Here is a 12192-nt window from a genome sequence, read left to right as displayed (position 1 = left end):
TGTATATTTGACTCATGTGACATAAGTGTACAGGTGTCTGATTTTCTCCTGTCTCTTCACCTTGCCCACAGCATCGCCGGGGGACACGGAAGGAGACACTAGCACGGACCGGGAGGAGAGATTGAGCACCAGTACCAGCAGTGCTGTCCTGTCTGGCACATGGAGTGGCACGGAGGCCGAAGGGAGTGAGGCGGAGGACCTGTTGACTGCCAACACAGACTATGACGCAGACGGGTCCGAGGCTGAGCTCCCAGAGGTGGCGGAGTCTGCCCCCCCAGCTGATGGCAGCCCTCCACATCCCCCCGCCACCTCAGGTTCCATCACCGGCCTCCCACATGCTCGTGGCCCTTCCCTCCGTGCTCGGTCCCCACATGTCTCCTTCCTGCCAGGCACCGCACCCCCTGCCCCTGTCACCACTGCTGCGGTGAGTGCGGAGTCTGTGGACATCCTGAGGCAGTTGCAGGTTGGTCAGACTGCGATGCTAAATGTCCTCCATGCCCACACCCAGGTGCTGACCCAGATGGAGGCATACATGGAGGGCATGTCGGCTGCGCAGTCTGACCAACGGCAGTTGCTGAGGTCCATAGACTCCACACTGACTGCAGCACTGGATCTCCTGCAGCGCTGCGTAACACCCCCTACCCCTGCCCCATCCACAATTCCCACTCCCGTGCCTGTCCCACGCACATCCAGACGTCAGCGTGCACGCACCCCAACAGACACAGGCACCACACCACCAGGGAAGTCGAAGCGCACACCTCCTGTCACGCACACACAGGGTGAGGAAGGCACACCCACTGGGTCGGGGGGGAAACGTAGAACACGCAGCCACAGTGGGAGTCCGCATTCCACACAACCCACTCCCTCCAAATCCACTCCCCTTAGCTCTCCTGGCCAACAGTCAGTGACAGCATCATCCACTGCGAGTGTGCCCCCCAGCCCCAGGATGACACCACCCCGCAAGCGGTGGAGGCGGGACCCGGCCAGGGGAGTTGAGTCCCCCACCCTGTCCACACCCTCCCCCAGTGGCGCTGCGACCCATCCCTTTGCCCCCCCCCCCTCCTTGGGGCCTGTGGTTGGATTGGGTACGGGGGAGTCGCTGGGGGAACTTGCCGACGTGTGCAGCGCCATTCTGTCCTCCACCTTTGGCGCTGGCACCCCCCCTGTGGCAGATTCATCCCTCCCTGCACCCACAACACCTACCCTTTCCCCTCCTGTCCCTGCGGTGCCTGTTTCCACCCTCCCCCCTGATGCCCCCTCTTCTGTGGATGAAATGGACTTGTGAACTGTGCAGGCAAGCTAGGGGACACACGTCCCGATGTGTACCCCCCCCCCGGACATTGCTGCTGGGCTGGCCCATGGCCCTTGTACATAGTGGACATTTTCTCTGATATATTTTCCTGCTGAATAAAGCCTTTTCTGTTTGTTTTGCACACTGATGCTTTCCTGGACTTGCTGTTGGTGCTGGTGCTCCCTGCGTTGGGGTGGTGATAATGTGTTAGGGGTCTGTGAAATGTTGGAGTGTGCTGCTCATGGGGTGTACCCTGCCATCTGCGTGCCATCACAAAGGTCTCTGCAAATGGTATTTGGTCATGTTTGCTCTCACTGTATGGTGACATTGTCCCAAGGTGTGTTCCGTCCTCTGTGGCCCAGGCCATTTTTCCTGCAGGGTGTCTCCCAAATGCTGTGCTGTGCTGTGTCTACATTTCCTGGATGTGTGAGGGTTGCCTTTCAATATAGCCATGCTGGCTCAGCGATGGCTCCGCCTGCATCTGGGGTATCACCCTTGTAGGTCACTGAACTTGTTGATGGGGTATATTGTCCGATGTCTGGGCACTGCTGGGAGTGATAGGTACACACCCCTCCTGTGTCTGGGCACTGCTGGGAGTGATAGGCACACACCCCTCCTGTGTCTGGGCACTGCTGGGAGGACCCTGCACCCACCCCTCCTGTGTCTGGGCACTGCTGGGGGTGTTTTGCACACCCCATTCTTATAGCAGGTTCGGTGCGTACATGCACGGGTGGGGGTTTGGTGCGTACATACACGGGTGGGGGTTCGGTCCGTACATACACGGGTGGGGGTTCGGGGCGTACATACTCTGCTGGGGTGGGGGTTCGGTGCGTACATACACGGGTGGTGGTTCGGTGCGTACATACACGGCTGGGGTGGGGGTTTGGTGCGTACATACACGGCTGGTGTGGTGGTTTGGTGCGTACATACACGGGTGGGGGTTCGGTCCGTACATACACGGGTGGGGGTTCGGGGCGTACATACTCTGCTGGGGTGGGGGTTCGGTGCGTACATACACGGGTGGTGGTTCGGTGCGTACATACACGGCTGGGGTGGGGGTTTGGTGCGTACATACACGGCTGGTGTGGTGGTTTGGTGCGTACATACACGGGTGGGCGTTTGGTGCGTACATACACGGGTGGTGGTTTGGTGCGTACATACACGGCTGGGGTGGTGGTTTGGTGCGTACATACACGGGTGGGGGTTTGGTGCGTACATACACGGCTGGGGTGGGGGTTCGGTCCGTACATACACGGGTGGGGGTTCGGGGCGTACATACTCTGCTGGGGTGGGGGTTCGGTCCGTACATACACGGGTGGTGGTTCGGTGCGTACATACACGGCTGGGGTGGGTGTTAGGTGCGTACATACACGGGTGGGGGTTTGGTGCGTACATACACGGCTGGTGGTTCGGTGCGTACATACACGGCTGGGGGGGGGTTCGGTGCGTACATACACGGGTGGTGGTTCGGTGCGTACATACACGGCTGGGGTGGGGGTTTGGTGCGTACATACACGGCTGGTGTGGTGGTTTGGTGCGTACATACACGGGTGGGCGTTTGGTGCGTACATACACGGGTGGTGGTTTGGTGCGTACATACACGGCTGGGGTGGTGGTTTGGTGCGTACATACACGGGTGGTGGTTTGGTGCGTACATACACGGCTGGGGTGGGGGTTCGGTCCGTACATACACGGGTGGGGGTTCGGGGCGTACATACTCTGCTGGGGTGGGGGTTCGGTCCGTACATACACGGGTGGTGGTTCGGTGCGTACATACACGGCTGGGGTGGGTGTTAGGTGCGTACATACACGGGTGGGGGTTTGGTGCGTACATACACGGCTGGGGGGGGTTCGGGGGCGTACATACACGGGTGGTGGTTCGGTGCGTACATACACGGGTGGTGGTTCGGTGCGTACATACACGGCTGGGGTGGGGGTTTGGTGCGTACATACACGGCTGGTGGTTCGGTGCGTACATACACGGCTGGGGTGGGGGTTTGGTGCGTACATACACGGCTGGTGGTTCGGTGCGTACATACACGGCTGGGGGGGGGTTCGGGGGCGTACATACACGGGTGGTGGTTTGGTGCGTACATACACGGCTGGGGTGGGGGTTCGGTCCGTACATACACGGGTGGGGGTTCGGGGCGTACATACTCTGCTGGGGTGGGGGTTCGGTCCGTACATACACGGGTGGGGGTTCGGGGCGTACATACTCTGCTGGGGTGGGTGTTAGGTGCGTACATACACGGGTGGGGGTTTGGTGCGTACATACACGGCTGGTGGTTCGGTGCGTACATACACGGCTGGGGGGGGTTAGGGGGCGTACATACACGGGTGGTGGTTTGGTGCGTACATACACGGCTGGGGTGGGGGTTCGGTCCGTACATACACGGGTGGGGGTTCGGGGCGTACATACTCTGCTGGGGTGGGGGTTCGGGGGCGTACATACACGGGTGGTGGTTCGGTGCGTACATACACGGGTGGTGGTTCGGTGCGTACATACACGGCTGGGGTGGGGGTTTGGTGCGTACATACACGGCTGGTGTGGTGGTTTGGTGCGTACATACACGGGTGGGGGTTTGGTGCGTACATACACGGCTGGGGGTTCGGGGCGTACATACCAGGGTGGGGTGGGGGTTCGGGGCGTACATGCACGGGTGGCGCTTGGGTGCGTACATACACGGGTGGGGGTTCGGGGCGTACATACCAGGGTGGGGTGGGGGTTCGGGGCGTACATACACGGGTGGCGCTTGGGTGCGTACATACACGGGTGGCGGTTCGGGGCGTACATACACGGGTGGGGGTTCGGGGCGTACATACACGAGTGGGGGTTCGGGGCGTACATGCACGGGTGGGGGTACGGGCCGTACTTCCACGGGTGGGGGTACGGTCCGTACATACCCCTGCCCACGCTCTGCGTGCCTGGGTACGGGCCGTACCCATGCCTTTGGTGTGTGGGTACGGTGCGTCCCACCATTGTTGCGGGCCGTGGGGTCCGCACCGTACACAGGCCTTGGGGGCGTGGCTACGGGTCGTACCACGCGTACCCCTACATGACCCCAGCAATGCTGGTACGAGCTGTACCAAGGCCTTTCTGACGTGGGTACGGGCCGTACCGCTATTGTTGGAGTGACGTAGGGGGACGCGTGGTACGTTCCGTACCCACGCTCTTGCGGCCTGGGTAGGGTACGTACCGGTTCGCGTGACCATCCACTTCCGTTGTGGCGGACGCTTGCGTTGCTGGCCTTGCCCCCACCCCCTGGAAGTGACCAGGCCCTGATGGTCAGGTATGTCCAGGCCATGTGTGATTTGGTACCATGTGTTGGTGTTGTGTGTCCTGCCCCTGCCCCCCCCTTTGCCCCTGGTTGTTGTGCTGACCTTCTGCGGCGTCTGCGTCGGTTCCTGTACGCCAGGTGGACTGCTAGGAGGGCAGGGATGGCACGTAGGTTCGGGTCCATGTCTGTTCGTCGCGTCCAGCTGCTCCTTGCGTGTGTCGTCCTGATTTCCCGGCAGTTTTTGGCAGCCGGTAAATATTTTCCGTGCGGGATGACGTCGGTTCGAATCGTACTTCCTGGTTCGTGAAACGTAGGCTGGATGCGTACCGACGTCACGTCGGCTCCTTTCAGGATCGGAATTGTGTTTAGTTTCTGTTCGGTCGGTGTTTTGTTCGAATCGTACGGAAATGGTGTTTCCGTATGAATCGTACTTGCATTTTCGGATGGATTTCGCACCGGGTACGAGTCGGACGGAGAAAAGGCTCCGTCCGACGGTTCGTACCCGGTTTTTACCGGATCGGAATTGGCACCAGAATGGGGAAAGAGGCAAGACGACAGTTTTAGTTCCCTCAAGACTGCCCTCTGCAGCGCCCCTGTTCTGTCCTGTCCGGACTTTAAAAACTCTTTTGTACTTCAAACGGACACCTCAGACAGAGGGCTAGGGGCTGTACTATCCCAACCTGATAGCCAAGGGCTTCTACGACCTGTGTTATTCCCAAGTCGGAAATTATTCCCCAGAGAGACCCGATATGCTACCATGGAAAAAGAATGCCTAGCCATTAAGTGGGCCATAGAATCCCTGCAATATTACCTATCGGGGAGACATTTCTTTCTGTTAACGGACCATGCACCCTTAACATGGTTGGCCACGAATAAGGACGCTAACGCCAAAATACTGAGATGGTTCTTAGCATTGCAACCTTTTTCGTTCCAGACCATACACATTCCAGGGCGGTTGCAAAATAATGTGGACTACCTCTCCCGCTTTCCTATCTCTGAATGGCCCGATCGTCCATCCCGAGGAGAAAGGCAGTGTGATGCGGGCGATACGGAAGACTTATCTTCCGTGAACTTCAAGATGGCGGCGGCTCCATCCCACTAGGATGAAGGCAGCGCTCTAGTTCTCCCGGCTGGCGCAGACCTGACGTCACACGCCGAGCCAAGAGAGTGCAGAATCGCGTCGGACAGGAGAGGAGGAGAAGAACACGGAGTAGCGCCGAGGAGAGACCCTACAGCGGACAGAGTCGAGGGAGTACCGGAGAGGGAGAGCAGAAGGACCGTGAGGACCCAGCCAATACCGCTCTCGTGTCCAGTCGGCCATCGGAGAACCAGGACGCCGAGACACCCCATGCTACAGTCCCGGAGGACTGTAGCTTCAGGTCAGTGCCTTTCCTGACCTATTTAAAGCGCTTAACTGGGAGGGGGAGAGCAGGGAGGACACACAAAGCAGGGCACTAGTCAGGACCGTCCTATCCCTCACGACCCCACCCTCACAGACCGTGGTGACAGCACAAGCAGGTGGAGGGTCAATCACACCCAAATGAAAGTCCTGTGTCTGACGGGAGGTTGTTTTGTGTTTCCTTTGTTTCCATGAGACACGACGTTACCCAAAGAACCCCAAGAGGCTGACGTAAAGCGGATAGACGAAGAGGGAGCCAAGGAAGCGTCCACCGGACCTGGGACTTCGTCTCATTTTCTTTGCCCTTATGACTGGGTGTCTCAGTTACCCCTATTCGGACCTTGTTTAAACCATTAATAAAAATAAAAAAACCCTAACATCCTCCGTCTGCCTCCTAAAGTACATCGATACCTACTAGCGAAGAGGGTCAGTTGTAGGCCCTGGAAGGGCGGCAAACTCACAGGTGCCTTCCGCGGAGTGTCACAGGGGAGAATGGGAGGCCTACCCCCAGGGCATGATGCAGAGGGCACATGCCAGCTGTGTCCGGCAACATGGCAGATGTGAATGACACAGACCCAGGCCAGACACCAAATCCGTACCTGTCCGTTGCTGATGACAGCCCCTAGGCCACAGGCTCAGACACCAACGATGTACCGCTGGAGGATGATGGTCACTCATGGCGCACAGGGTTAGTGGCACCATGTGTCGCAGGCCTGCGATTTGGGATTATGTAGCACTGATCAAAGGGAGTCTTGTGCTGTGGCCGCTGCCAGGGACGTGGGGTCACTGCCATTCAGGACTCAGGACACTGTTCCACATGTGGGACCTACTGAGCCGAAGAGGACGCAGGTGGAGCATGTAAATTAGTAAGAAGTGATGTGGACCAGCGTCGGGAGGGCCAGCGAGGGTCTGCGGAGGCCGCACAGGTCGCGGGACTCGGGCTTGGTGTTTGCACCGACACGTGTTGGGCCCTCTTTGACACACAACGGTGTTGGCAGGTGAGCAGTGTGGCACTCGGGTGGGCAGGCCTGGTCTGGTCATCAGTGTCCTGGGGTGCACCAGGTGCACAGGGTCACGGGCCCCGCTGCTCACGGTGTCGGGCTCGTGGCAGGCCGTGAGGTGCCTCACTGTCAGTGATGTTGGCCTTCCCAAGAGTGAACCACGCTCTGCACAACGGGGTTTGTCACTACACCCCTGCGCAGCCTGGTGTACTCAGGGCCAACCCACTACGCTCACGCACACAGGGGGGACGCAGCATGTGACACTTACGCTATCTGTCCCATGGCCTGGGGTGAAATGGTTGCGTCCACTGCTCACTACTCTCCAGTCACCAGCAGTTGTGGCCTGCATGGACATATCAGTTGTTTGTATTCCATGTCTGTCCTGCACATCCACGCCTCACTTCTAGTTGTGTACATTCCCACTCACGGGTCACTTGTGTCCTCGCACATGGCTGCATTCCGCATCTCCACACGTTTAGCTGTTGTGTGTGTGGTGCCATGTAATGTCTGTATTGGGTGCAGGGGTAGCCCAGGATGACCATGGAGTGGTGTAATCATGTCTGGTAGGTGGTCGTGTAGTTTGACATGTTGTATGTGGTTTGGTCACGTGTGCATTTCCACAGTTGTGTGTTGGTGGCTTTGGGGTGTGTGATGTGTTGATTTTGCATAGAAGACTTGCTTTGTCTCCAGCTGTTCCTGCGCAATGTTGGGTAAGTGAAGGTACTGGGGTATGAAGCTGAGGATGGGATCAATCAATCAATCAATCAATCATAGCATTTGTATAGTGCGCTACTCACCCGGAAGGGTCTCAAGGCGCTGGGGGAGAGGGGTCCATTACTGCTCGAATTGCCAGGTCTTGAGTTGCTTCCTGAAGGAGAGATGGCCCTGAGTCAGCCGAAGTTGGATGGGGAGGGAGTTCCAAGTCTTGGCTGCCAGGTAGGAGAAGGATCTTCCTCCGGCGGTGGCTCTGCGGATGCGTGGTACGGCGGCGAGGGCGAGGTTGGTCGATCGTAGCTGGTGGGTGGGTGTGTAGAAGGTCAGGCGGTTGTTGAGGTACGTGGGGCCCAGGTCATGGAGAGCCTTCTGTGCGTGGGTGAGGAGCCTGAACATGATCCTCTTGCTGACGGGGAGCCAGTGCAGGTCTCTCAGGTGTCCGGAGATGTGGCTGTGTCGGGGGATGTCCAGGACGAGTCGTGCGGAGGCGTTCTGGATGCGTTGGAGTCTTTTCTGAAGTTTGGCTGTGGTTCCGGCGTAGAGGGTGTTACCGTAGTCCAGTCGGTTGGTGACGAGTGCCTGGGTGACCGTCCTCCTGGTTTCGGTGGGGATCCATCGGAAGATCTTACGGAGCATGCGCAGGGTGTTAAAGCATGATGATGAGACGGCGTTGACTTGTCTGGTCATCGAGAGGGAGGAGTCCAGGATGAAGCCCAGGTTGCCTGCGTGGTCCGTTGGCTTGGGAGTGGTGCCCAGGGCAGGGGGCCACCAGGCAGAGGGCGATGATCCCAGGATGAGGACTTCCGTCTTGTCTGAGTTCAGTTTCAGGTGGCTGTTCTTCATCCATTCGGCGACGTCTTTCATCCCTTCCTGGAGGCTGGTTTTGGCGGTGGCGGGGTCGTTGGTGAGGGAGCCTGTGGGTGACGTGGGTCATGATGCGGAGGATGGTTGCCCTTTTGAGCCTGTAGTGGGCAATGACTTCCTCAGGCGTTAGGTCTGTGAGAGTGGTGTGTTTTCGGTAGGTCCGCTGTCTTACTCTGCGCTGCCTCTGTGGTGGTCTGGGGGGACAGGTCCGGGTACTGAGGGGGGGTGGTGGTCCTGGGAGTGGTGGCGGTGGGTTTTATGGCCCTGTTGGGGGTCCGAGCTGCATGATGAGTAGCTCCATGGCATCGTTTAATATTCGGGTGTGGCTGTGTGCAGGGCTCCGTTGCCTACTGCAGGTAGTCATCCGTCTTTACACCTGCTTGGAGCAGGTGTTAAATACCTGCGGCTACCGCGGCTTATCACCTGTTTTTGGTTCGCTTTGCAGATCTGTCAGTTCATCGTGAAAGTGGTGTTGTGGTTTTTTCGTGTGTTTTTGCATGGGAACACCTACTCTGCATCTCATTAGGGTTAGTTGGTGGTGTCCACCGTGGAGATACATTTTTTGGGGGGCAGTTATCACGGGAATAATGGCGATGTCTGCTGTTTGCACCGGCTTGTGAATGGGGTGTTAAATCTATCTCCACTTTTGATGCCTTAAGGTGGAGATGAATCTAAGTCCTTCTGAATATCCCCTAAGGTATGCCTGAATAGAATGTATTTCTTTGGCCGTTTAGATACGTAACTAGGTGTGCAGACAAAATATTGAGTTGGAAATGTTGAACTACAGAAATATCGAGTCCTAAATATCGTTAGTTTGAAATATCGACAGCAAGAATATCGTGGTCAAGAATATCGATTTGAAGGTAAGAAATATTGTTTTTAAAAATATGAAAGTCATTAATATCGTTTGCAAAAATATAGTTGTTTAAAATATCAATTTTTTTAATTAGTGTTATGTATTTTAGTATATATGTTAAATGTATGTGAAGTATTGTTTGTGTACAAGTATTGTTTGTTTTTCAATATATTTGTTACATTTTTAGTAGTTAACAAATATATTTTTATAAAATTTTGCGTTTTTTAGTTCCATAACGTGTTTATAGGGGAATAGGGTGGGAAGTAATTTAATTATAAAAAATTAATGATATTTTTTCAGGTATTAATATTTATTTAATTGACATTTTATAGTGTTATTTGTAGCAAGACCTTTATTGTTAATTAATTATTAATTTGTTGGTAAATAATATTAATTAATTAATTGATAATTAAATATAGAAATTATGTAATTGATTTTAGGTGCAGGTTGTGGGGTTTATAGCGGTAAAGGGTGGGAAGTAATGTATTTTTAATTAATTATTTATTAGTTGTTAATCATCATTAATTATTTAATTGAAAATTAAATATGGAAATTGTGTAATTAGTTTTAGGTGGAGGTTGTGGGGTTTATAGGGGTAAAGGGTGAGAAGTAATTTACTTTTAATTTATAAATAAATAGTTGTTAATTACTAATAATTATTTAATTGAAAATTAAATAATAAAATTGTGTAATTAATTTTAGGTGGGGGTTGTGGGGTTTATAGGGGTAAAGGGTGGGTAGTAATTTAATTTTAATGAATTAATAATTAGTTGTTAATTAATAATAATTAATTAATTGAAAATTAAATATGGAAATTGTGTAATTAATTTTAGATGTGCTTTGTGGGGTTTATAGAGGTAAAGGGTGGGAAGTAATTTATTTTTAATTAATAAGTAGTTGTTAATTGATATTAATAAATTAATTGAAAATTAAATATGGAAGTTGTGTAATTAATTTTAGGTGTGGGTTATGGGGTTTATAGGGGTAAAGGGGGAGAAGTTAATTAATGTTTATGTGTTTTAATTTGTTTTTTAATTAATAATATTTATTTATTTGAACATTTCTAACCAAGAATATTTTTTTGAAAAATATGTTTATGTTTGATTTAATATATTTGTAGGTATTTATGATATGCATTTAACATGTTTTTCAAATATTTTTTGTTGTTGTTGATATTTTGTTTTTTTTACATTTGAATTGACTGTAGTGGGTATAGTAATTTCTATCCCTACACAATCCAGCACTTTCCCTACTGTTGCACCCACTGGAGTGGGAATAGTAGTTTTTACCCCTTCGCTATCCAACACTTTTCCTACTGTTATACTCATTGGAGTGGGAATAGTAATCTTTACCCCTCTGCTATCCAACACTTTCTCTACTATTGCGTTCACTGGAGTGGGAATAGTAATTTTTACCCCTCCGTTATCCAACACTTTCCCTAGTGTTGCACTGACTGCAGTGGGAATATTATAAGTCATCCTTCTGCTTTTCAACACTTTCCCTACTGTTGCACTCACTGAAGTGGGAATATTAATTTTTACCCCTCTGCTATCTAACACTTTTCCTACTGTTGCACTGACTGGAGTGGGAATAGTATATTTTATCCCGCCGCTATCCAACACTTTCCCTAGTGTAGCACTCACTGGAGTGGGAATTGTAATTTTTACCCCTCCTCTATCCAACACTTTCCCTACTGTTGCATTGACTGGAGATCCAACAATTTCACTACTGTTGCATTGACTGAAGTGGGAATAGTAAATTGTATCCCTCTGCTATCCAACACTTTCCCTACTGTTGCACTCACCGGAGCGGGAAAACACATTTTTACCCCTCCGCTATCCAACACTTTCCCAACTGTTGCATTGACTGGAGTGGAAAAATAAGTTTATTTATTTTTAAATACTTTAATGTTTTAATTAGTAATAGAATGTTTTTTTCACATAAGTTTTATGTTATTGGTATATGTATATATATATATTTATTTGTTAATTTTTTATATATTGTTAACATTATAAAAATAAATTACAATTAATAGTTTATTAATTGTTTTACAGTGAATATATATAATAATTATTATAATGTGTATTTAACTTTTTTAAGTTAAGTTTATTTGTTATATTTGTTAAAATGCATATTAAGGTGCGGATTCCGATCCTGTAAAACCCGGGTACGAATGGTCGTATGGAGCGTATTCTCCATACGACTCGTACCCGGGAAATCCTCCTTACAAACCAGCGAATACGAATCGTACAGAAATACCATTTCCGTACGATTCGTAAAAAACTACGTGCGGCTAAAAAATACCCACAATTCTGATCCGGGACATCGCGTAAGTGACGTCCGGACGGAGTCAGGCAGCGATTTACGGACCAGCAAGTACGATTCGTGCCTACGTCACTCCGCATGGCTCATTTTTTACGGCAGCCAAAAACTCCCGGGAAATTGAGGACGACGCGAAGAAGGTGCACCGGTACGCGACGGACAGCCATGGACCCCATCCTATGTGTCATCCCGGCCCTCCTAGCCTACGACCTGGTGCACCGAAACCGTCGCGCACGCCGCAGAAGGTCAGAACAACACCCAGGGGCAAAGGAGGGGCGAGGGGCAGTAAACATAACCTCTACCTAATATTAAAAATACCATATTCTGTACATACATTACCTCCAGGGTCTGGTCCCTTCGGGGGGCGTGTCCACCAATCCCTGCGTCCCGCTACAATGGCAGTGGGCGTGTACGCGTACCCGTCACCACTACAATGGTGGTACGGGCTGTACCCACGCCCTCAGAGC

The sequence above is a fragment of the Triturus cristatus genome, chromosome 11 (genome assembly GCF_964204655.1).
Source record: "Triturus cristatus chromosome 11, aTriCri1.1, whole genome shotgun sequence".
Lineage (NCBI taxonomy): Eukaryota > Metazoa > Chordata > Amphibia > Caudata > Salamandridae > Triturus > Triturus cristatus.
The sequence above is the reverse complement of the archived record's forward strand: the minus strand, read 5'-3'. Positions refer to the sequence as shown.